This window comes from Lipotes vexillifer, unplaced genomic scaffold, assembly GCF_000442215.2.
Source record: "Lipotes vexillifer unplaced genomic scaffold, Lipotes_vexillifer_v1.1 scaffold129, whole genome shotgun sequence".
In the NCBI taxonomy this organism is placed as follows: Eukaryota; Metazoa; Chordata; class Mammalia; order Artiodactyla; family Lipotidae; genus Lipotes; species Lipotes vexillifer.
Genome location: NW_006777287.1, coordinates 760,513 through 785,927, shown reverse-complemented (window position 1 = coordinate 785,927; position 25,415 = coordinate 760,513).

The window sequence follows — 25,415 nt, the reverse complement described above, 5'->3', positions numbered from 1 at the left end:
AAATTTGGCAAAAGACGCACACCTACAGATCCAAGAAGCTGAGGGAATCTCAATATGATGAACCCAAAGAAATTCATGTCAAAATATATCATGATTAGGGGGACTTCCCTGGTGGTCCAGTGGTTAAGAATTCATCTTGCAATGCAGGGGTCACGGGTTCGATCCTTGGTCGGGGAGCTAAGATCCCACATGCTGTGGGGCAACCTAAGCCCAAGTGCCACAATTACTGAGCCCACTCACTGCAACTACTGAGCCCGCACGCCCTGGAGCCCACTCGCCACAATGAAAGATCCCACATGCCACAACTAAGACCCAATGCAGCCAAATAAATAAATAAATTTTAAAATATGTATATATCATAATTAAACTTTTGAAAGCTAAGACAATGAAAATAACTTGAAAACAGTGAAGGGGTGGGCTAATTTTCCCTTCTTTCCTCTAGGTTCTTTGGTTGGTCTAATTAAATTGACATAAGACAGATTAACAGGAGAAAAACAAACAAAATTTAATAACATGTATACCTCCTGTATACATGGGAGATACCCAGGAAAACTGAGTAACTCTCTGAAATGGCCAAAGCCATCACCTTAAATACTATCTTCCAGCTAAAAGTGGAAGAAAATATTGGAGGGGGTGGGAGGGGAGTCAGTTATGGGAGGTGAACAGGAAAAGCACAGTAAACAGGGGTAAGGTTGTTATATAGATTTAATTTGTTGCCTTCTCCATTGATAAGAAGTTCTAGAGATTTAAAATCATCTTTCTCTTCCTGGTACAGAAGGGAGACACCTAACAAATGGAGATTTCCCTTATAAATGTAAAGGTCTCTAACAAAAGGGTAACTTCTACTCAGTTTTCAGAGCTTCTCTCAGGGCTGCTGTCTTTTTAAAAATAACCAGCTTAAAATAATATGCCAGGGCTTCCCTGGTGGCGCAGTGGTTACGAATCTGCCTGCCAATGCAGGGGACACGGGTTCGAGCCCTGGCCCGGGAAGATCCCACATGCTGCAGAGCAACTAAGCCTGTGCGCCACAACTACTGAGCCTGTGCTCTAGAGGCCTCAAGCCACAACTCCTGAGCCCATGAGCCACAACTATGGAAGCCCGTGCACCTAGAGCCCATGCTCCACAACAAGAGAAGCCACTGCAATGAGAAGCCTGCGCACCACAACCAGAGTAGCCCCCGCTCGCCGCAACTAGAGGAAAGCCTGTGCGCAGCAACGAAGACCCAATGCAGCCAAAAATAAATTTAAAATTAATTAATTAATTAAAAAAAATATGTCAAAGAGGCATGTTTTGGGGTGGCAAAATCTGCTCCCTTTTAGCAGCCAGAGAGAAATAAAGCATTATCCCTAGGGGAACACCAATTTAAATGACAGCAGATTGGGTGGGGAAATTGGAGAGATTCTGTTTAAGGGTACAAACTTGCAAGTAGTAGATAGACAAAGGAAATCTAATACACAGCATGGTGAATATAGCTAGTGATAATGTATCATATATACTTGAAAGTTGCCTAGAGAGCAAATCTTTTTTTTTTAACATCTTTATTGGAGTATAATTGCTTTACAATGGTGTGTTAGTTTCTGCTTTACAACAAAATGAATCAGTTATATATATACATATGTCTTAATTGTTCTCACCACAAAAAAGAAACTATAATTTGTGACAGGGTAGAGGTGTTATAATGATATATATATGGTGATATGATATATAATGATATGGTGATAATCATTTTGCAGTATATAAACACATCAAATCAACACATTGTACACCTTAAACTTACACAATGTTATATGTCAATTATATCTCAATTTTTTTTAATGCAAAAAAGAAAAAGACTGAAAAAAATGACAGTAGATTTCTCATCAATGGCGTAATATTTTTTAAAGTACTGAGAGAAAAGAGTTGTCAAGTGCAAATTCTTTATCTAGTGAAACTATCCTTCAGGTAAGAAGGGGAAATAAAAAGCTTCCAGTTTGGTGAACATGTGAAGATGTGGGGAGAGTGGTGCACCTAGAGAGGGCATGGAAGCTCTGCCCCCCCTTCCCAGACATCTTGCCCCATGCATCTCTTCCATCTGGCTGTTCCTAGGTTATATTCTTTTATAATAAGCCTGTAATCTAGTAAGTAAAATGTTTCTCTGAGTTCTGTGAATTAATCAAATTTCTGCTTCATGGAAACTGGTCAGAAGTATAGGTGACAATCTGGCATCTGAAGTGGGTGGGGAGAGGGTAGTCTTGCAGGACTGAGCCCTTAACCTGTGGGATCTCATTACCGAACTGGTTGACTAGACCTGCACCAGAGTCCTAGCCCCAGCCTAGATGCCTTGTCTGGGCCAGGGAGATTCTTTTTCCGATCAGATTCACACAGCCAATCATGAAACTGATGCTGAGACTGGAACAGCACAAGCTTTATTCAATGGCCAAAGAATGGAGAAGCAGAAACCTAGTTTGCAAATCAACTTCTCAACCCAATTTGTGTGGAGACACCATATATATAGGAGGGTTGAGGTAAAAGGGAGGGAATTGGAAAGAGGGAGGAATATTCGTGACTTATCTGAGAACAGGGATGTGGTTTGGACAGGAACTGAGGCAATACTCCTTTTCAGTCCTTATATGGGCTTTTCTGGTTGTTGTCATGGCAATTGTCAACTGTCATGGCACTGGTGGGTTTGTCATTTAGCCTGTTATTGTATTACAATGAACATATAGTGAGGCTCAGGGCCTACTAGAAGTCAAATCTGCCATCTTGGGCCTAGTTGGTTCTAACCAGTTGTTTTTCTCTTTGCAGCTTCCTCTTGAAACTTAGATAAGAGCAATTGGTTTCCATTCGAGGGAGGGGCAGGGGTATAATTACGGAGCAAGAGCCTTGGTAACAATCTCACACTCAGGGAAGGTAAGGGAGGTGGTGGAATAAAGCCTATTTCCTACAAATGAGAAAATGGGGAACACAGAAAGGCTTTTGTGCCCAGGAAGGCCCCATAGAGTTCTGCTCGGTTTCAATTTTATGTATATATATATAGAATACATATATATATGCACACATACATATATATACATATATGTGTGTGTAACATAAATGTATTTGTTATAAATAAAATAGATATGAATATGCACATATGGAAATATATAGAATAACTTTTATATCTAGATATAGATATTTAGATATATGGGCATCTTTCTGAATCTTAAGATGAAGACATTTAGTGGTCATAAGAGGATTTAGTTGCATAATGGTGAAATATAGTGGCTGATTCTGAAACAGGAGGGAAGGGGGCAAGGCACAACCTTTAAAAGAATGACATAGTCATTGAGGGTACAACATAAACTGATTAGAACCGATTAGGTCCAAGATGGCAGAATATTCAACTTCCAGTAGACCTTGAGCCTCATTATACACTCATTGTGATATGTTAGCATATGCTAAATAACACACCCACTAGCGCCATGACAGTTCCAAGGCCAACCGTAAAAGGCCAAAAAGTAGGTGGTGGCCAAATCCTGGAAATCTCCACCCCCTTCCCCAAAATAGTTGGAATAATCCTCCTACTCATTTGCCTATGAAATTACCCAGCCCATAAAAACTAACCACCCCATATTTTGGGGATGCTCTTGCCTTTTGAGACGGACCACATTCTGTCTATGGAATGTGTATCTCTCTAAGTAAATCCACTTCTTACCTATCACTTTGTCTCTCACTGAATTCTTTCTCTGACGAGACATAAAGAACCTGAGCTTGATTAAGTCCTGAGACCAGGTGAGTGATTTCAATTAAGAGACAGTGGGTTCGAGTCCTAACCTGAGTTTTGGCTGGGTTCAAATCCCATCTGAGTTGTGTGGTTTCAATTCACCCTATGTACTTACAAATATTAACTGATGGTGAAATATATACTTCTGTATGTCACTAGACATAAAGGACACAATGCTTTAAGGAGTGTGTGTGGAGTTGGACTAAATGTAAGGATGAAAAGGGGGAAAAATACATATTAAAAAGTACAATTTAAAAATCAGGGAGAAGAGGTGAAACTGGGTAGGAACCTGTGGGGCCCTCCAGGGTACAAATCCTTTCCGTTTCCCCAGTTTCTTGTTTGTAGGAAATAGACTTCACTCAGCCTCTTACACCTTCCCTGAGTTCCAAAGGGCAGATTCAAACAGTTACTAATTAGGGAAGAGAGGGAATGCAGAAACAAAGGAGGAGCAGTCAAGAAACAGTGCAGTGATTAAAGCAGGGTCCTGGTTCCTACTCAAGGAATATACATAACAATATCTTTGAGTTCTTCCTCAGGAACTAAGGCCCCCAACCAGGTGGAGGATGGTAACTTCAGGCTGAGCAGGAGACCTCCGGAGCACCACCCTGTTACCTCACCACCAACCAATCACAAGAAAGTCACACACCCTGCAGCCCTCACCCCAAATTTTGCCTATTAAAAACTTCTCCCCCAAAACCATTGGGGACTTTGGGTTTTTTGATCATGAGCCACCCATTCTCCTTGCTTGGCCCTGTGATGAAAGAAACGGAAGAACAGCTTCAGGGCTAACAGCACATTTTGGCTTCTGTAAGAAACTTGCTTGCTTGCTTGGGGTGGGAAGAACTGGGTTCCTGATTGGCTGATTCAAAATTAAACAGCTCCCTCCCGCCTTGGGGACTTCCCGCCCTGTGAAGGGTATAAAAGCCTCGCCTGACTGTTAGTCGGGGTCTCACTCACTTCTCTCCGACTGGGACCCTGTCCGGACAGTTTGTGTAAGCTTCTATACTTGTACTTGTATAAATCCTTTGCTAATCTTTCTACTTGGTGTTGGTGATTCTCGGGTGTCCTTGGTTGGGACACGGGTCGCATTTACCGGGGAACTCGACTCCAGGAGTGTGGCTCCCGGACCGCAACAGCCCTGCAACAAATCTTTCTCTGCTCCAAACTCTAACTTTTCAGTTTGTTTGGCCTCACTGTGCATAGAGCACATGAACTTGCTTTGGGTAACAGAGCCATGTTTATTATCATTACAGTACTCAAAATAATGATTTTTATTTATTTATTTATGGCTGCATTGGATTTTGTTGCTGCACGCGGGCTTTCTCTAGTTGTGGTGAGCGGAGGGGTGGGGGTGAGGGGCTACTCTTCAACGTGGTGCGCGGGCTTCTCATTGTGGTGGCTTCTCTTGTTGCAAAGCACGGGCTCTAGGCACAAGGGTTTCAGTAGTAGTTGTGGCTCCCAGGCTCCAGAGCGCAGGCTCAATAGTTGTGACACATGGGCTTAGTTGCTCCACGGCATGTGGGTTCTTCCCAGACCAGGGCTTGAACCCGTGTCCCCTGAATTGGCAGGCGGATTCTTAACCACTGCACCACCAGGGAAGTCCCAAAATAACGATTTTTTTAAAAGTTTTATTATAGAAACTTAAACATGGACAAAAGGTAATTAAAAAGTACAGTGACCTGTCATATAACCAGCACAAGTTTCAACAATTTTCATGAAAACTATTTCTACACCTTACATAAATCACATCGCTAACACATCTTTATGCAATATCTATGTGATTAATTTAATCTATGTAATGTTATGTTTTTATATCTATATTTAACTATATAAACAGGAAGAGAGATTTCTCCAAATTTACAGTCTGAGCGGCAGTTCCAAAACTCCTAAAAGCTGACCCGCTTCCTGCTGTCCCATCCCAAGGGTACAAGGACAGGCCACCAGAGAGAGGCCAGCTCCTCTGCCAGAGGGACAGATCCAATCTGCCACTCGCTGGGAACACAACGCTGTGGGGAACACCACTGAGTGCCCGCAGCAACTGAAGAGCCCCCAGGAGCAAAATCCCTGTGGTCACAAAGGCGCCCTTGTTGGCCATGGGAAACTGACTTCACAGCTGTTAATGAGGATGCACACTGGTGGCAAATAGGTGAGGACTGAGAGAAGGGGACAGATAAAAAGCAGCAGAAGAGGTCTTTGTTACAAGAACTCACCTAGATACTGGCTTTTATCAGGAATGACCCCTTGGGTTAGTGATGGGGGGCTGGGGTTCAGTAAGCCAAGTTATGGAGATCTGTAGGGTCAGTAATGGGGTGCGTGATGGAGACTATGTGAAGTTAGTGAAGGGGGTCTCTGGGGTGAGTGTTTAGAGATCTGTGGGATGAATGATTGGAATTGTGTCAGGTCACTGATATAGTGTTATTATTTCCTTGGCTTCTTTTGCCATATTATAAGTACTCCTAGTTAAGATATGGCTATCTTTTCCTTTATAAAGAATAGCGTGGCAAGACCCCCTGTCCCCAAATTTATATAATTATCATTCTAAATTTTCTTTTAGCTTTTTACATTTATTGTTTTTCACATTCTTCATTTTCACAGAGTTTTGGTATGTGCAGGGCACCTATCTTTTAAAAAAAGTTATATATTTTTTCCTCTCCAATATTTGTTCCTCTAGTTTCAGTCTCTAATTTCTTAACCATCATTGGCTAACTAGGACATGTCAGGTCCTGACAGGGACCAATTTCATCTTTTTCCTGACTTTAATGGAACAGCTTTTGTGGTCCCACCCTTAATAATGATGCTGATTATTGGTTTTATCAAGTTAAAGAAATAGCCAACAATTCTTAGTGTATTATGAGTTTTTATTTGGAATGATCATTTTTTTTAAAACCTTTATGTTTTCCCCTTTTATTTATTTAATTTATTTATTTATCTTTGGCTGCGTTGGGTCTTCGCTGCTGTGCAGGCTTTCTCTAATTGCGGCGAGCGGGAGCGGGGCTACTTTTTGTTTCAGCACGCAGGCTTCTAATTGCGGTGGTTTCTCTTGTTGCGGAGCACGGGCTCTAGGCGTGCGGGCTTCAGTAGTTGTGGCTCACGGGCTCTAGAGCGCAGGCTCAGTAGTTGTGGCGCACAGGCTTAATTGTCCCGTGGCATGTGGGATCTTCCTGGACCAGGGTTCGAACTCATGTCCCCTGCATTGGCAGGCGGATTCTCAACCACTGCACCACCAGGGAAGTCCTGATCATTGTTTTTTTTATCACATATGTTTTACATCTGGGAGATAATCCAATTTTCTCCTAATATCAATCAGTATAATGATTTACAGTAACAGATTTCCTTCCATTTGACTCTCCTGGCATCCCTAGAAAAAAAAACTCCCACTTGTTTATGCTGGATTATTCTTTTGTTCTGTAGTGTTTTTCACGTTGTTTCATGTATGATTTATGCACAGATAGGCATAAATGAAATTTGTAGTTAGTTACCTTCCCACTTTTTTCCCCCTACTTTTGGTAAGTTTGGATCAGTGTAACATTCAATTTAAAAAGAACTGAGGGACTTTCCTGGTGGTCCAGTGGCTAAGACTGCGCTCCCAATGCAGGGGGTCCGGGTTCGATCCCTGGTCAAGGAACTAGATCCCGCATGCTGCAGCTAAGAGCCTGCCTGCGGCAACTAAGACCTGATGCAGCCAAATAAATAAATAAGTAAATATTAAAAATAAATAAATGGAAAGAATTGAAAAGTTTTCCCTTTTCTTTCTAAGCTCTGGGAATGTCGAAGGAGCACTGGTAGAATTCCCCTAGGATTTCCTTTGGGTCTGGCACAGTTTAGGAGAGTAACTTTGAATTTTCATTCTATTTGTTCTATTGTAAATAGTGTATTCGATTTTCTCTCTATCCCAGAGTCAGTTTTGTCCATTTATATCTTCCTAAAAAAACAAATTTCATTTAGATTGCCAAGTTTATTTGGATGGTATTGAACAAAGTAGTGTCCTATGATTCTTTTAATATCACTTGCAATTCTCATTATTTCTCTTGTACTTCTTACTCACTGTATTTGTTAAAACTAGTCTATCTATATTTATTATCCAAAAGAAAATTTAGTGTATCATTCTTTTCAATTTTATACTGTCATCTATGCTTTTATCTATTTATTCCTTCTGCTTTCTTTTTTCCCCCATCTTCTTGAATTGTCTTTTTTTTAAGTAAGTTTTTAAGGCAACAATTTTTCCTCTCCATTTTGATTTAGCTATACCTTACAGATTCCACTAGGTAATTTTTCTAATTAAAAAAAAATGCCTGCAGACAATTTTGTTTGATGTTTTAAAAATATTTTATTTTGAAAAAAAATCTCAAACTTAGAAAAGTTACAAGTACAGTACACAGAACTTTTCTTGCTGGACCATTTTAGATTAAGTTGCTGACTCGATACTTGATCACTCCTGGGTACTTTAATGGGTATTTCCTACAAACGAGGACATTCTCCTATATAACCAAAACACAGCATCAAAATCAGGACATGCCATGAATATGTTACTACCACCTAATCCTCAGACCCCATTCAAGTTTTACCACTTGTCTCAGTAATGTCCTTTCTAGCAAAAGGGTCCATCCAGTTCAGAATCACATACTGCATTTAGTTATCCTGTCTCTTTAATTTCCTTCAGTCTGAAACAATTTCCACAGACTTTCCTTGACTTTCATGGCCTTGATACGTTTAAAGATTACAGGCCAGTTATTTTGTAGAATGTCTGTTTGGATTTGTCTGATGTTTCCTCATGGTTGGATTCAGATTTTGTACCTTGGATAGGAATATCACAGAGGCAACGCCATGTCCTTTTCATTTCACCCTATCAATACGGAGAATGTTCACTTTGATTCCTTGATTAATATGGTGTCTGCCAGGTTTCTCTACTATAAAGGTATTGGTTTTCCTTTTGTAATTAATGAGTATATAGTGAGGAGGCAGTTTGATACTATGTATATATCTCATTCTTCATCAAAATTTCAATTTATTCATTCATTTATCCATATCGGTATGGACGCATGGTTTCCTATTTTATTCAAGAGGTTATAATCCATTACGTTATTTTGATTTTTTTAGCTTTTTATTTTAAAATAATGATAGAGTCACAGGAAGTGATAACAAAAATTGTACAGGGAGGTCCTGTGGATGCTTCAGTAGATTCCCCAAGTGCTAACATCTTGCATAGCTATAGTACAATATCAAAACCAGGAAATTGACATTGGTATAATACACAGAGCTTATTCAGATTTCACCAGCTTTAAGTGCACTCATTTGTGTGTGTTTAGTTCCATTCAATTTTATTGCATGTAACCACTACCATAATCAATATACAGAACTGTTCCGGGACTTCCCTGGTGGTCTAGTGGGTAATACTCCATGCTCCCATTGCAGGGGGCCCGGGTTCGATCCCTAGTCCGGGAACTAGATCCCACATGCGTGCCACAACTAAGAGTCTGCATGCCTCAACTAAAGATCCCACATGCTTCAACGAAGATCCTGCATACCACAACTAAGACCCAGCACAGCCAAAATAAATAAATAAATAAATTAATTAATTAATATTAAAAAGAGAGTGTGAGAGAAAAGTGTTCCATCGCCACAAAGCTTCTCCTTACTACCCCTTTATAGCCAGAATAAACATCTACCTTCCCCACCACTTGAAGCCCTGGCAACACCTAATCTCTATGTTATTTCCAGCTTATTGCATAAATATAATCATACAGTATGTGACTTTTTGAGATTGCCGTTTTATTTGCCTGCTCTGAGTCTTAGTTGCTACAGGCAGGATCTTTGTTGACACGTGTGGGATCTTCAGTTGCATCATGCAAACTCTTGGTGGCAGCATATGGGATCTAGTTTCCTCACCAGGGATCAAACCCAGGCCCCCTGCATTGGAACCGCAGAGTCTTAGCCACTGGACCACCAGGGAAGTCCCAAGATTGTCTTTTTTCATTCAGCATAATTCCATTGAAATCCGTCCAAGTTGTTGTATGTATCAGTTCCTTTTTATTGCTGAGCAATATTCCAAAGTATGGATGTACCAGAGTTTGTTTAAACATTCATCCTTAATGTCAAAAGATAGTTGGGTGGTTTTCAGTTTGGGGCTATTCTGAATAAAACTTCTGTGAACATTAATGTACAGGTTTTTATGTGTGAACATAAATTTTCATTTTTCTGGAATAAATGCCCAGTAATAAAATTGCTGGATTATGTTTAGTTTTATAAGAAACGGACAAACTATTTTCCAGAAAGGCTGTACCATTTTACATTCCCACTAGCAATATAAGGCTGATCCAGTTTCTATGTACTGCCAGTATTTAGTGTTATCACTATATGTATTTCAGCCATTCTGATAGGTGTGTACTGGTTTCTCATTTTGGTTTCAATTTGTATTCCCCTAATGGCTAATGATCATATTTTCTTGTGGCTATTTTCCAACTGTATATCCTTTTGGGTGAAATGAACAACAGCAATAAAACAAAACAAAATAAAATCCTAGGCATATATTTAATAGGAAAACTACAAAACACTCCTGAAAAACACACAACTAGATGTGAACAAATGGAAATACAAATGGAAAGAATAACTAACATCATAAAGGTTTCATTGTCTTTAGGTTCATTTTAAATTTAAGATGATCCCAATTAAAATATATGTCTTCCTGGAGCTAAACAGGTTGATTATAAAGTTAATATGAAAGAATATAGAAGTAAGAGTATCCAAGAAACCCCTGAAAAAAAGGAACCATGACTTGGGTATTGTGAATAATGCTGTAGTGAACATGGGGTGCAGGTATCTCTTCAAGATAGTGATTTCATTTCTTTCAGATATATGCCCAGAAGCAGGACTGCTAGATCATATGGTAGTTCTATTTTTAATTTCTTGAAGAACCTCCAAAGCATTAGTCCCAATAGTGAAGACATGGAAACAACCCAAGTGTTCACTGACAAAGGAATAAAGGGAGGGGGAAAAAATATATATATATATATATATATTTGCCATGAGGAAGAAGGAAATCTTGCTGTTTATGAAAACTTGGATGGAACTTGAGGGCATTATGCTAAGTGAAATAAGTCAGAGAAAGACAAATACTGTATGATATCCCTTATATGTGGAATCTAAAAAAGACAGACTCAGAGAAACAGAGAATAGAAGGATGGTTACATGGGGCTGGGGAGGAAATGGGGAGATGTTGGTCAAAGGCTATAAACTTCCAGTTATAAGATGAATAAGTTCTGGGGAGCTACTGTGCAGCATGGTGACTATAGTTAACAATACTGTACTGTACACTTGAAAGTTAATAAAAGGGTAGATCTTAACATTCTCATCACAAAAAAAGGTAACTCTGTGAGGTGATGGATTTCTTAACTAACCTTATTGTGGTAATAATTTTGCAATATATACATATATCAAATCATCACGTTGTACACCTGAAATGTATACAATGTTATATGTCAATTATATCTCAAAAAAGCTGGGGGTGGGGAGAGGAACCTTGAGGAGGGACAAACTCTTCCAGATATTAAATCATACTATAAAGCCTCTATAATTAAAACATGTGGTACTGGCACACAGACTAGTGAAATTGAATAGAAAATATAGAAACACACCCAAGTGCACAAGGGAAATTATGGTACAGCTGTCATCTCAAATCAGTGGTAAAAAAGATGAACACAGTTGATAGGTGGTATTAGGACAAAAGATAGCAAAGTGGAAAAGAGAATTAAACTAGACCCATTCCTCACACTGTATATTAATACAGATCCTATATGGATCAGAGATCTAAATGTATAAAATAAAATCACACACACATACACATACACAAAGGAAAGGCAGTGAATTCCTTTATAACCTAGGACTGATGAAAACTTTCCTAACAGTGACTCAAAATCTAGAAACCATAAAGAGAAAGACATATATTCAATGACATAAAAATGTTTAAAAGTTGTACATGGTAAAAACAACATAGCTAAGTCCAGTCTTGAGGGATGAGGAGGAGAAGAGGAAAAAGGAGAAAAAGTTGGAGGACTTACACTACCCGATTTCAAGCCTTGTTAAAAAGCTCCAGGATCGGGCTTCCCTGGTGGCGCAGTGGTTGAGAGTCCGCCTGCCGATGCGGGGGATACGGGTTCGTGCTCCGGTCTGGGAGGATCCCGCATGCCGTGGAGCGAAAAAAAAAAAAAAAAAAAAAAAAAAAAAGCTCCAGGATCTAAGACAATGTGACATAGGTGTGAGGATAAACAGGTAGACCAACAGAACAAAATGGAAAGTCCAGAACAAATATATCTATATATATCTATATATATATATTTACTTACTTGCTTATTTATTTATTTATTTAAATTCACCACCTGATTTATGACAAAGGTCACAGTCACAGTACAGTGCCGTGGGAAAAGGATGGTCTTTTTCTTTTTAACTTTATTGAGGTATAATTGACATACAGTATATTAGTTTCAGGTGTACAATATAATGATTCGATATTTGTATATATTACAAAATGATGGCCACAGGTCTAGTTAACATCTGTCATCATACGTACTTACAGATATTTTTTCTAGAGATGAGAACTTTTAAGATCTACTCTCTTAGCAACTTTCAAATATGCAATACAGTATTATTGATAGTTAATAGTAGTCTTTCAATTACTGAAGCTGGGTCAGTTATATATATATATGGAGAGTTCCAGGGTGGTAGAGTGAGATGTTCCATGGACCCCCTCCCAACAAAACTAATAAAGTTGGTGAAATTTTTTTAAAGAAAGCAAGCAGTTACAGTCTCTGCAAATTGTCCTAAGAGCGTACAGCAAATGAAGAACTATTTATTCAAGAAAATGTAGGACTTCCCTGGTGGTTCAGTGGTTAAGAATCTGTGCTTCCAATGCTTCCAATGTGGGAACTAAGATCCTGCATGCCACACGATGCAGAAAAGAAAGAAAGAAAAAAAAAAAGAAAGAGAGAAAGAAAGGAAGCAAGGAAGAGAAAGAAAGGAAAAGAAAGACAAAGACAAAAAAGACAGAAAGAAAGAAAAAATGTAGTAAAACTGGGTAAGAATGGTAAGAGTCTGTGGCATTCTGGGACTTCCCTGGTGGTGCAGTGGTTAATAATCCTCCTGCCAATGCAGGGGACACAGGTTTGAGCCCTGGTCCGGGAAGATCCGACATGCCACAGAGCAACTAAGCCCCTGCACCACAACTACTGAGCCTGCACTCTGGAGCCTGCAAGCCACAACTACCGAGCCTGCGTGCCACAACTACTGAAGCCCACATGCCTAGAGCTCGTGCTCTGCAACAAGAGAAGCCATCACAATGAGAATCCCACACACAGCAACGAAGAGTACGCCCCGTGCGTCGCAACTAGAGAAAGCCCGTGCACAGCAACAAAGACCCAATGCAGCCAAAAATTAATTAATTAATTAATTTTAATAAATAAATAAATAATAAAAGTGTAGTCTGACATTGAGAATTTTTTTAAATTGTGGCAAAATACACATACCATTAAACTCACCATTTTAAGCATTTTAAAGTATACAATTCAGTGGCATTTAATACATTCACAATGTTGTACAACCACCACCTCTATCTAGTTACAAAATATTTTGATCACTTCAAAAAAAAATCCTACAACCATTAAGCATCCACTCTCCCACTCTCCTCCAGGAGGAGGGATAGGTTCTTCCCCCCAAATCTCCTCAAAATAGTCATGGACACAGGAAAGTACAGAACTCCCGTTTTACAATCTTACTGGTTAATAGGTAATAATTCAATCTGACAAATATTAGCTTTTATTTACTAAGTGGTCATTGTGAGCCAGGCACTGACTCTGACTCTAGTGTGAAAATTAAATGTCAGCTAAGCCTAAGAATTTCATATTAAAAAAAAATCAAGTCAAGATGGAACAATTCAAGCACGTTGTCAGAATGAGAACATACATACTGCAAGGTCTTACACCCTTGCTGAGAAAGGCAGAATAATGGCCCCAAAGATGCAAACACATCCCAGTCTCTGGAACCTGTAAATATGCTCTTTTACATGGCAGAAGGGACTTTGCATATGTGATTAAGTATCTTGAAATGGAGAGATTGTCCTGGATTATTCAGGTGGGTTCACAAAGTAATCAGAAGTGTCCTTATTAAGAAGGAGGCAGGCAGGTCAAAGAGAAAAGTACATATGATGAAAGAAACAGAGGTTGAAGTGCTGCAGGGTCATGAGTCAAGAATGCACACAGCCTCTAGAAGCTGGAAAAGGCAAGGAAATGGATTCTTCCTTAGAGTCTTCAGAAGAGATGCAGCCTTGTCAACGCCTTGATTTTAGCCCACTGAGACTGACTGGATCTCCAGAACTGTAAGATAATGTTTGTATTGTTTTAAGCCACTAAATTTGTAGTTATTTGTTATAGCAACAAATAAGAAACTTGCAGACATACCTTTCTGAATCATATGATGGTTAGATGTTAAATTACCTCTGAATGTAAGCTATGACATCATTTAAAAAGAGGAAAAACAGGTGTTTTTTCATACTAGTCTTTTTAAAATCTTGAGAAAATGAAACATGGTCCTCTCTGTCAAGACAAAGGGAAGAGGAAGGCAGAATGGTACAAGGTGAAATCTTACCTTTCAGAGAGATTAGGGCATCATCTATAAAAATGGGGATAGTGTGAATTTAAAAGACTGTTATGAGTGTAAACCATATAAAATCTACACGAACACCTACCATGTGGTCCAGTTTCAACACAGAATCATATTCAAAGAAACAACAACCATATAAAAATCACAATTCAGAGCAACTCAAATTCTGATCCAAACTTTCAAGAAAATTATAAAGGGGAAAATTCACTCTTAATAAATAACTTCTCAAAAAATCCTTTGGGGGATTGTCTCATCCTCAGTCTATAGTAGTGACTCAAAAAATTCTCCTTTTTCTCTTTCTACCCCCCAAAATTGTCCTCGACACCCACTCCACCACCTCTCTAGTCTAGCTCCTTTCTCACCTCCAAGTCTCATCCCTTAAACATCTGTGATTCTCAAGTGGGGGCCAGGGATGCTACTAAACATCCTACAGTGCATAGGTCAGCCTCCAAAACAAAGAACTATTTGGCACAAAATATCAATGTGCCAAGGATGTAGATGAGTCTCTCCATCTCTTGATTTTCTTTTCATTTGGGAACACCTGGATCCTGCACTACAAAGGTAGCTCCTTAACCAAGGCAGCAGCCTTCCTCTTTAGAAATGGGGGAGGAAAACACCCACAGTCTCTTAGAATTCAATATATTTTCTTTTATCCCTGTCCCGTAAGAATGAATGCAATAACATATATAAAATTCCCAGCATGGTTGCTCAAACCATGGATGCTAACAGGTGCTCAAAAAATATTAGTTCCCAACCCTTTTTTCCAGAAGGGAATGAAGAATCCAATTTATTCTTTTTTTTTAACATTTTTTAATTTATTTTTTTCCTAGTTTTTTTTCACACACACAAACTGTATTTTATTTTTACAAGAGATAAACTGACACCAAGCATTGTAAATGGATGACCACAACAAAAGCAACAATGATTGCAATTACCAAACATGAAACACACTCATACTATGTCATAATATTGACATTCAGTCCAGTAATTTTAATAAATAAATAATAAAAGTGTAGTCTGACATTGAGATTTTAAGTTAACCATGTTCTTAAACTTAGCACAACAATCCTGATCCCTGTAGGCTCCATCTGGGAAGCTGACAATTTTCTAGAGTACTCACTGAGGACTGAAGGTTGTAGACGGATACTTTAAACCAACACAGCAGTCCTCAGCTCTGCTGTGCACCGTTTACCATCCTTCCTCCCTAAACCTCAAGCAAGCTGGTGGTACCCACACTCAGGCCTCTTCTTGAGCACAGCCATCTTCTGTCAGCCCTCCAGAGAGGTGGTTCCCTTTAGCCACGCCCACCCCTAATGTGAGTGAACTCCCTCTCCCCCAAATGCTCTGTGCCTGAATCTAATCTTCCTCACCCCACCCTGCCAGGCCTGGGTGCAAGCCCCAGTCTCCATGACACCCATTCTCCACTAAGCGTTCCATCTCTGACCATGATCTCTAGGCCTCAGTGCTGCTTGCCAACGATTCCAAGGGAAGGTTCCAGGCCTGCTTTGCCAGTGTCCTTGCTGTAGCTAAGGGGCTGGCTTGTTGCTAGGCGTTTCACTCTAGCTAAATTCCAGCCTGGGGACTTAAGTGGCTTTATTCCAAGCAAGGCCCCAAATCCCAGGCCTAGGTGCAATGTTAAGTCCCCAAACTGATCACCAAGCCCAAGCTTGCAGCCCTCAACCGACTGGGTGCCTGCACACCAAGGGGAGTCTCCCAGCTGACTCCACTTTCAGACCCACCCTTGCCTTGACTGGTAAAAATTAGTCTCCATCTCTCACGCTTGACCCTATCTGAACCTCCACGTGACAATCTGGCCCGCTTCTGAGGTGAAGAGCAAGGCAGCCTGACACAGAAGCATTTCTTCTGACCCCCTCCCGCTGGCCCCTCACCCACTGCTGGTTAACTTTGTCATGAGGCTCCAAGCCCTCATCTCCTGTCCTCGGGTCCATATGTCAGGCTCAGGTAGATGCAGTGTTGGTGGACAAGAGGTGGGAAGTGGTCTCCTCCAGTCTGCCCAGATAGATGGTGCACATTGAGGGGAGAGACGTGGTACCCGTGGGCACAGAGAGTTAGGTGAGGGGAAGACAGCTGAGGGCCCACTGAAGGGGAAGGGAAAACAATAGTAGGGACATAGGCGTCAGGGCACAAATATCCTTAGGCCTCTTCCCTCAGACATCCCCCTTCACCTTCAGACACCATCCTTCCCACCTTGTCTCTCCTCCACAGCCTCCCAGGCAGCCCTCCTCACTCCTGCAGGAGTGAGGACCAGCAGGGCTATGGTCTCTCCAACCTGTTCTGGCTGTGGTTCACATGCTGGACCCTGAGGGACACGAGTTTCAGCTCTTAGACATGAACGCACACTTCTCGTGGCCTATCCAGGACAGAATGGGTGGGCCACTGCCTGAATGACCAGCATTCACCACCATCACCCAGGACCCTCATAAATACCTTGAGGAAGAAACAAGAGTCTCAGGAGGTGAGGATCATGATCTTGGTGTCCTTGCCCACTGATATTTGTCATCCGTGAGACTGGACATACACTGTGGGCACAGTTGGGGAGGACTTGAGATTGCCTTCAGCAGCAGGAAGGTAACTCCAGGCTAGTAACCCATTCTGAACCCCCCTAGATTCTGCTAAGGCCCAGAGAAGACAAACTCCACGCCATCCCCCAGTACTTTACCTATTTATTTGTTGTGTGCTAGGAGCTGGTTATACAGTAGTGAAAGAGAACAGAGAAAAATCCCTACCCACATAAAGCTTATATATGAGTGGGAAAGACAAGCAATAAGCAGGTAAACAAATAGGTGGACAGAAAGTAATTAAGGGCAAAAAATTCACACACACACACACACACACACACACACACACACACACACACGGAAAGCTATCATTTTAAAATTCAGGATGGTTGTTTTCTGCCTTGGAGAAAGAAGGTCAAGGAAGGCCTCTCTGCAAAGGTGACCTTTAAGCAGAGCATGAGGGAGCAGCCAGCCATGTGGGCAACCAGAGGAAGAGTGTACCAAGCAGAGGGAAAGTCAAACACAGAGGCTTGAGGTGGGAAATGACTGGGTGCCCCTGGGTATTAAGGGCACGTGGCAAGGCCAACATGTCTTGAAGGAAGTGAGTGGGAAGACAGGTTGGAGGAGAGGATGTCAGTAAAGTGACAGGAAATCAGACCGTGTTCTTAAACTTTGCACAACAATCCTGATCCCCATAGGCTCCATCCAGGAAGCTGACAATTTTCTAGAGTGCTCACTGAAGACTGAAGTTTGTAGACAGATGCTTTAAACTAACAAAACAGTCCCCACAGCTCTGGTGTGCACCACTCAGCATCCTTCCCCCTCAAGCAAGATGGTGGCACCCACACTATGGCCTCTTCTCGAGTGCAACTACTGGTGTTATGGTGACATAACACACCTTCTCTAAGGCATCATCACGCTGAGAGGCCCCTGTAAGGCCTGGGCCTCCTTGAAAAGCTTGAAGTTCAGTGGGCTTAGGGCTGCTGATTAGGTTGCTGGAGAAGCAGTGTCATGGGTGAGCCTACCTTGAGGTGTGTAACTACTGGTTAAATGCTAGATTCAAAGTTAAAATAAAGGCTATATGCAACACATTGGGTCTTAGAGAGAGAGAACAAATACTGCATGATCTCACTTGTATGTGAAATCTAAAAAAGTTGAACTCAAAGAAGCAGAGAGTAGAGTTGTGGTTATCAGGGGGTGGGGGAAATGGGGAGACATTAGTCAAAGGGCACAAACTTCCAGTTATAAGATGAACAAGTTCTGGGATCTAATATACAGCATGGTGATTCTAGTGATACATTATCCCACTAATGGTACTATATCATATACTTGAATGTTGCTAAAAGAGTACACCTTAAATGTTCTCATCACAAAAAAAGAAATGGTAGTTATGTAATGGAATAGTGGTAGTAGCTAATGCTATATTGCTAATCATTTTGCAATTTATAAATGTATCAAATAACACATTGTTATGTGATGTTATTACACTGTTATGTCAATTATATCTCAACATAGCTGGGAGAGGAAAAAGAGATAGCAACTACTAAAGGTAAAATGACACCAGCTTGCTAGGCAATCTTGAATAAAGATCCTTCAAAATTGCCACTAAAAAAAAATGGGTCTTAAAACATAAAGTTGTCACAGCTTTATTTTTTTTTAATGTATGAAGTAGGGACTTCCCTGGTGGTCCAGTGGTTAAGAATCTGCCTTCCAATGCAGGGGATGCGGGTTTGATCCCTGGTCGGGGAACCAAGATACCACATGCCACGAGGCAACTAAGCCTGTGCACCACAACTACTGATCCCGCATGCTCCGGAGCCCGTGCACCACAACTAGAGAGAAGCCCACACGCTGCAACTACAGAAGCCCGTGTGCCTCAACAAGAGCCCGCATGCAGCAATGAAAGATCCTGCATGCAGCAAGGAAGATCCTGAGTGCCAAAACTAAGACCCAACATAGCCAAATAAATAAATAAATATTTTTTTAAAAATAAATAAAAATAAAATGTATGAAGTATATTTTGGGGTTTTTGGTTTTGTTTGGTTTTGTTTTGCTAAGCACTGAGCCTATGATGATCCCCAATTTACAGATGAGGAAAATGAGGCCTATAGTGTTAAAGTACCTTGTTCAAGGTCACAGAGCTAGTAAGGTGTAAAGTGGGAATTGGAACCCAGTTCTGACTCTACTAATCTGTAAGGATGAGAAAGAAATTCTAGGCAGAGGGAGTAGAGGGTGGGAAATGATTTGTTGCCTTCTGTGATCTGTACACGGTACAGAGGAAGAGAAGGAAGGCACCAGAGGCTTAGAGCAGGGCAACGGTCAGTCACGGAGCACCCTGCCGGCCCCACTAAGGAATTCAAGCTTTTCACTGAAGCAAATGAAGAAATAATCCTCAGTTTTGAAGAGTGGGAATAACATAATCACTGTACGTTTTCAGACGATCAGTTTGGTGGCAGTGTGAGGTATGAATTCAAGGAAAAAGAAAGAATGGAATAAGAGAGACATTTAGGATACTACTGCAATAGTCCAGGTAGAAAATGTAATAATGGCCTGAAGTAGAAACAGTGAGGATTGGGGATGTTGAGTGAGATTTGAAGAATATAATCCTGGGATCTGATGACTGATTACCTCTAAGAACTGAAGGATAGTATGAGATCTGTTTTGAGCAAGATGAGTTTGTTGCATCTTGTGTGACATCCAAATAGAGACATCCATCAGATAGTTGGATAAATGGGTTAACGTCAGCATTTCCCAAAGCAGTTGCCCTAAAAAATGATAGTTCTCTAGGGCATTAGCAAATGTTAACTGAAAAATGAAAGAGCGGGGACTCCATGTAAAAGAAGTTAGGGTGAACGTTTGGTTACGCAAAGTTAAATGGGTACATAGTCTTTAATATGCTAATGTATATTGTGAATTTCTAAGAGCAAAGGCATTTCCCAAAATCATTTGACCATGGACCTGGTTTTCTTCCCACAGAGTATCTTGCAGGACTCATGTTCCAAGGAACCCTTTCTGAAATGCTTCTTTTGAGCTTGAGGGAGAAAAGTATGAAATAGCAACATGAGAGCACTCTGCGTTAACATGGTAACTGAAGGCATGGGAACAGTGACATCAATACAGAGCATGTGGAGTGAGAAGAAATGATGACTGAGGACAAAGCCTAAAGGCAAAGGAAAAGCATTCAAAAGGGCACCTAGAAGGATTGGCATGGACAAAGAATGTTGCCTGCCATTTCAGTAAACAAAGGGTGTTGAGGCCATCAAGCCATCAGCCACTGCAGGCCCCCCCAGACAAACACACACAGTGCCCCCTGAGGGGAATTCAGGATGGAGAAAAACAGGATACTGGCCTGAGACAGTTGAGATACATATCTAAGGAATGATTTTAATGAGCCCAGACTCTTGTATCTTCCGCTATATAGAAAAGCACCAAAATCATTAACTGGAGATGTCTGTTTTTTGTGATTTGCAGTAATCATTTTATGTTCAACTACATTTTTTTTTCAGCAAAACACTCATATATCCTGGGTCCTCATTTACCTCTTTGGACCAGTCCCTCAGAGCTATCTGAGTTGCTGTAGCTCAGGCTATAGTCCACAGTAAGTCTGCTAGATAAAACATAATTCTCAACTTTTAGGTTGTGCACTTTTTTTTCATTTAACATTAGTGATAGCTTGTGTCTGGTTAGGTTATCAATAATAAAGTGTATTTTTCCATGACATGATGTTTTATTCATGTTTTATTCTTTCAATTGATTTTTTTAAACTTTCGTTGAAGCTTCTATCAGAAAAATGCACACAGTCTAAGCATATAGCTGACTGGATTATTCCAAAATGAATACACACAAACATGTAATTATGCCCCAGTCAAAAATAGAACCCTGATGGAAAGATATACCTTGTTCTTGGATTGGAAGAATCAATATTGTGAAAATGACTGTACTACCCAAAACAATCTACAGATTCAACACAATCCCTATCAAATTTACCAATGGCATTTTTCACAGAACTAGAACAAAAAAGATTTTAATTTGTATGGAAACACAATATACCCCGAGTAGCCAAAGCTATCCTGAGAAAGAAAAATGGAGCTGGAGGAATCAGGCTCCCTGACTTCAAACTATACTTCAAAGCTACAGCCATCAAAATAGCATGGTACTGGCACAAAACAGAAATATAGATCAATGGAGCAGGATAGAAAGCCCAGAAATAAACCCACACACCTATGGTCAATTAATCTATGACAAAGGAGGCAAGAATATACAATGGAGAAAAGACAGTCTCTTCAATAAGTGGTGCTGGGAAAACTGGACAGCTACATGTAAAACAATGAGATTAGAACATTCTCTAAAACCATACACAGAAATAAACTAAAAACGGATCAAAGACCTAAATGTAAGGCCAGACACTATAAAATTCTTAGAGGAAAACATAGGCAGAACATTCTTTGACATAAATCGCAGCAAGATCTTTTTTGATCCACCTCTTAGAGTATGAAAATAAAAACAAAAATAAACAAATTGGACCTAATGAAACTTAAAAATTTTGCACAGCAAGGGAAACAATAAACAAAATGAAAAGACAACCCACAGAATGGGAGAAAATATTTGCAAATGAAGCAACCAACAAGGGATTAATCTCCAAAATATACAAACAGCTCATGCAGCTCTATGTCAAAAAAACAAACAGCCCAATCTAAAAATGGGCAGAAGATGTAAACAGATATTTCTCCAAAGAAGACACACAGATGGCCAAAAAGCACATGAAAAGATGCTCAATATCACTAATTATCAGAGAATTGCAAATCAAAACTACAACGGGCTTTCACCTCACACCGGTCAGAATGGCCATCATCAAAAAATCTACAAAAAATTGGGCTTCGCTGGTGGCGCAGTGGTTGAGAGTCCGCCTGCCAATTCAGGGGATGCAGGTTCATGCCCCGGTCCGGGAAGATCCCACATGCCGCGGAGTGGCTGGGCCCGTGAGCCATGGCCACTGAGGCTGTGCGTCTGGAGCCTGTGCTCCACAACGGGAGAGGCTACAACAGTGAGAGGCCCGCGTACCGCAAAAAAAAAAAAAAAAAAAATCTACAAACAATAAATGCTGGAGAGGGTGTGGAGAAAAGGGAACCCTCTTGCACTGTTGGTGGGAATGAAATTGGTACAACCACTATGGAGGTTCCTTAAAAAACTAAAAATAGAACTACCATATGATCCAGCAATCCCACTCCTGGGCACATATCTGGAGAAAACCATAATTTGAAAAGATACATGCACTCCAATGTTCACTGCAGCACTATTTACGATAGCCAAGACATGGAAGCAACCTAAATGCCCATCGACAGAGGAATGGATAAAGAAGATGTGGTACAAATACACAATGGAATATTACTCAGCCATAAAAAAGAATGAAATAATGCCATTCACACAACATGGATGGACCTAGAGATTATCCTACTAAATGAAGTCAGAGAAAGACAAAGATCACATGATATCACTCATATGTGGAATCTAATTGTTGAAAATGATGCAGATGAACTTATTTATAAAACAGAAACAGACTCACAAATTTCAAAACCAAACTCACGGTTACCAAAGGGGAAACATGGCAGGGAGTGATAAATTAGGAGCTTGGGATTAACATACACACACTACTATATGTAAAATAGATAACCAACAAGGACCTACTGTATAACACGGGGAACTGTACTCAATATTTTGTAATAATCTATATGGGAAAAGAAGCTGAAAAAGAATGAATATATGTATATGTATAACTGAATCACTATGTTGTACACCTGAAACACAACATTGTAAATGTGAATTGGTTCAGCCACTATGGAGAACAGTATGGAGGTTCCTTAAAAAACTACAAATAGAACTACCATATGACCCAGCAATCCCACTACTAGGTATACACCCTGAGGAAACCAGAATTCAGAAAGAGTCATGTACCAAAATGTTCATTGCAGCTCTATTTACAATAGCCTGGAGATGGAAACAACCTAAGTGCCCGTCGTCGGGTGAATGGATAAAGAAGATGTGGCACATATATACAATGGAATATTACTCAGCCATAAAAAGAAACGAAATTGAGCTATTTGCAGTGAGGTGGATAGACCTAGAGTCTGTCATACAGAGTGAAGTAAGTCAGAAAGAGAAGGACAAATACTGTATGCTAACACATATATATGGAATTTAAGAAAAAAAAATGTTATGAAGAACCTAGGGGTAAAACAGGAATAAAGACAGAGACCTACTGGAGAACAGACTTGAGGATATGGGGAGGGGGAAGGGTGAGGTGTGTTAGGGCGAGAGAGAGACATGGACATATATATACTAACAAACGTAAGGTAGATAGCCAGTGGGAAGCAGCCGCATGGCACAGGGAAACCGGCTCGGTTCTTTGTGGCTGTCTGGAGGGGTGGGATAGGGAGGGTGGGAGGGAGGGAGACAAAGAGGGAAGAGATATGGGAACATATATATATGTATAACTGACTCACTCTGTTATAAAGCAGAAACTAACACACCATTGTAAAGCAATTATACCCCAATAAAGATGTTAAAAATAATAATAATAAAATAAAATAAAATAAAGCAGAACACTTAGAACTCAAAAAAAAAAAACTATACTCCAATAAAATTTTTTAAAGTAAATAAAGATTTAAAAAAGAAATAGAACCTTATCAGCACCCCCAGAAACTCCCTTTGTGCCTTCCCAAGCACTATCCTCCTGCCTCCTCAAAGTAACCACTATCCTGACTTGTTACACCATACGTTTGTTTTGTCTGTGCTTGAACTTTAATAATTGGAATAGCATTGGATGTACTGTTTGGTGTCTGACGTCTTTCACTCAACATCATGTTATGAGATTCATCCATGTTGTTTCATATACCTATGGTTTGTTCTTTTAGTCACAGTCTAGTATTTCATTGTGTGAATATATCATAATTTAACCATTGTATCATCACGGACATTTGTGTTGTTTCCAGGTTCTTATTTCAACAAAGAACATTGATGTAAACACTCATCTACATGACTTTTGGTGTGCATATGAATGCATTTCTGCTGGGTAGATGCCTAGGAGTGGAATAGCTGGGAAACAGGGTATGCATATGTTAAAAGTTAGTAGATAATGCCAAATAGCTCTCCATAGTTGCTGTACCAATTTGTACTTTCACCAGCAGTGTGTGAGAACTCCAACTGCTCCATATTCTCACCAACACTTGGCATTGTTAAATGTATTTGTAAAATTATTTGTAAAGGCATTTATTACATTTCTCTAATTATTGGCAATAAGCAACCCTTTCTGGAACATCAGGGGAAGTCATGACTAGAGACACTTGAAAGACATTGCGTTACTGTAAAAGCTGAAAGTAAAAAAGTGACCCAAGGGCTTCCCTGGTGGCACAGTGGTTGAGAGTCCGCCTGCCGATGCAGGGGACATGGGTTCGTGCCCCGGTCCAGGAAGATCCCACATGCCGTGGAGCAGCTGGGCCCGTGAGCCATGGCTGCTGAGCCTGTGCGTCCGGAGCCTGTGCTCTGCAACGGGAGGGGCCGCGACAGTGAGAGGCCCGCATACTGCAAAAAAAAAAAAAAGTGACCCAAATCACTCTGATTCTCCAGGTTTAGATGGGCTCAGTTTTTCATTACAGGCTTTTCTTAGTAATAGTGTTCATTATCCTTATAACTGTCATAGATTCCTGTACCTAAGGCAGGTCTCAGGAGTAGGGACCCCCCTTTGCTTTTGGGCTTTGTATCACAGTATGAGAGATTTGCATGCATTAATTTGCATGCATTATATGCATTCACATGCATATAAAAGGTATGATTCCCCAATCCCCCCATTAACTGAAACTTTCATTTACATGGTTCTCTAAAACACTTTGGACTGAAATTATCTTACTCTTAAGTATTTGACTGCTTTGGTCCCAAACATCATAGTCTGAATATCTGATGGTCCTCCAAACACAAATTGTATCCTGCTGACACCGATGGGAAGGGCTTTGAACAAGTATCTGCCTGGGGCAGCAGGAGGAAGAACTCATGGATTCAATGCTAAGAGTGTTCCAGCTTCTCTGGAGTGGCACTGAGAGCTGAGGCTGGGGGGTGCCAGGGCCTACAGCCGGTGGAGTGCAGTGTTGCCTCTTGCCTCTGAGTTGGGCCACACCCTAAACAAGTGCCCACTCTCACCTGCCTCTCACTGTTTCCTATATTTTTTTAAACATGTTTGACATATAACATTGTGTCCCCTATATTATTACACACCAAGTTTAAACTTACTAAGTTAAAGTATTGTTATTGTTTTTTGTTTTTTTGGGTTTTTTTGGCCGAGCATGTGGCATGTGGGATTTTAGTTTCCCAACCAGGGATCGAACCTGTGCCCCCTGCATTGGGAACATGGAGTCTTAACCACTGGAGAGCCAGGGAAATCCCTTTTGCCTCTTTATTTTAACTGAAGTATAGTTGATTTACAATATTGTGTTAATTTCTGCTGTACTACAAAGTG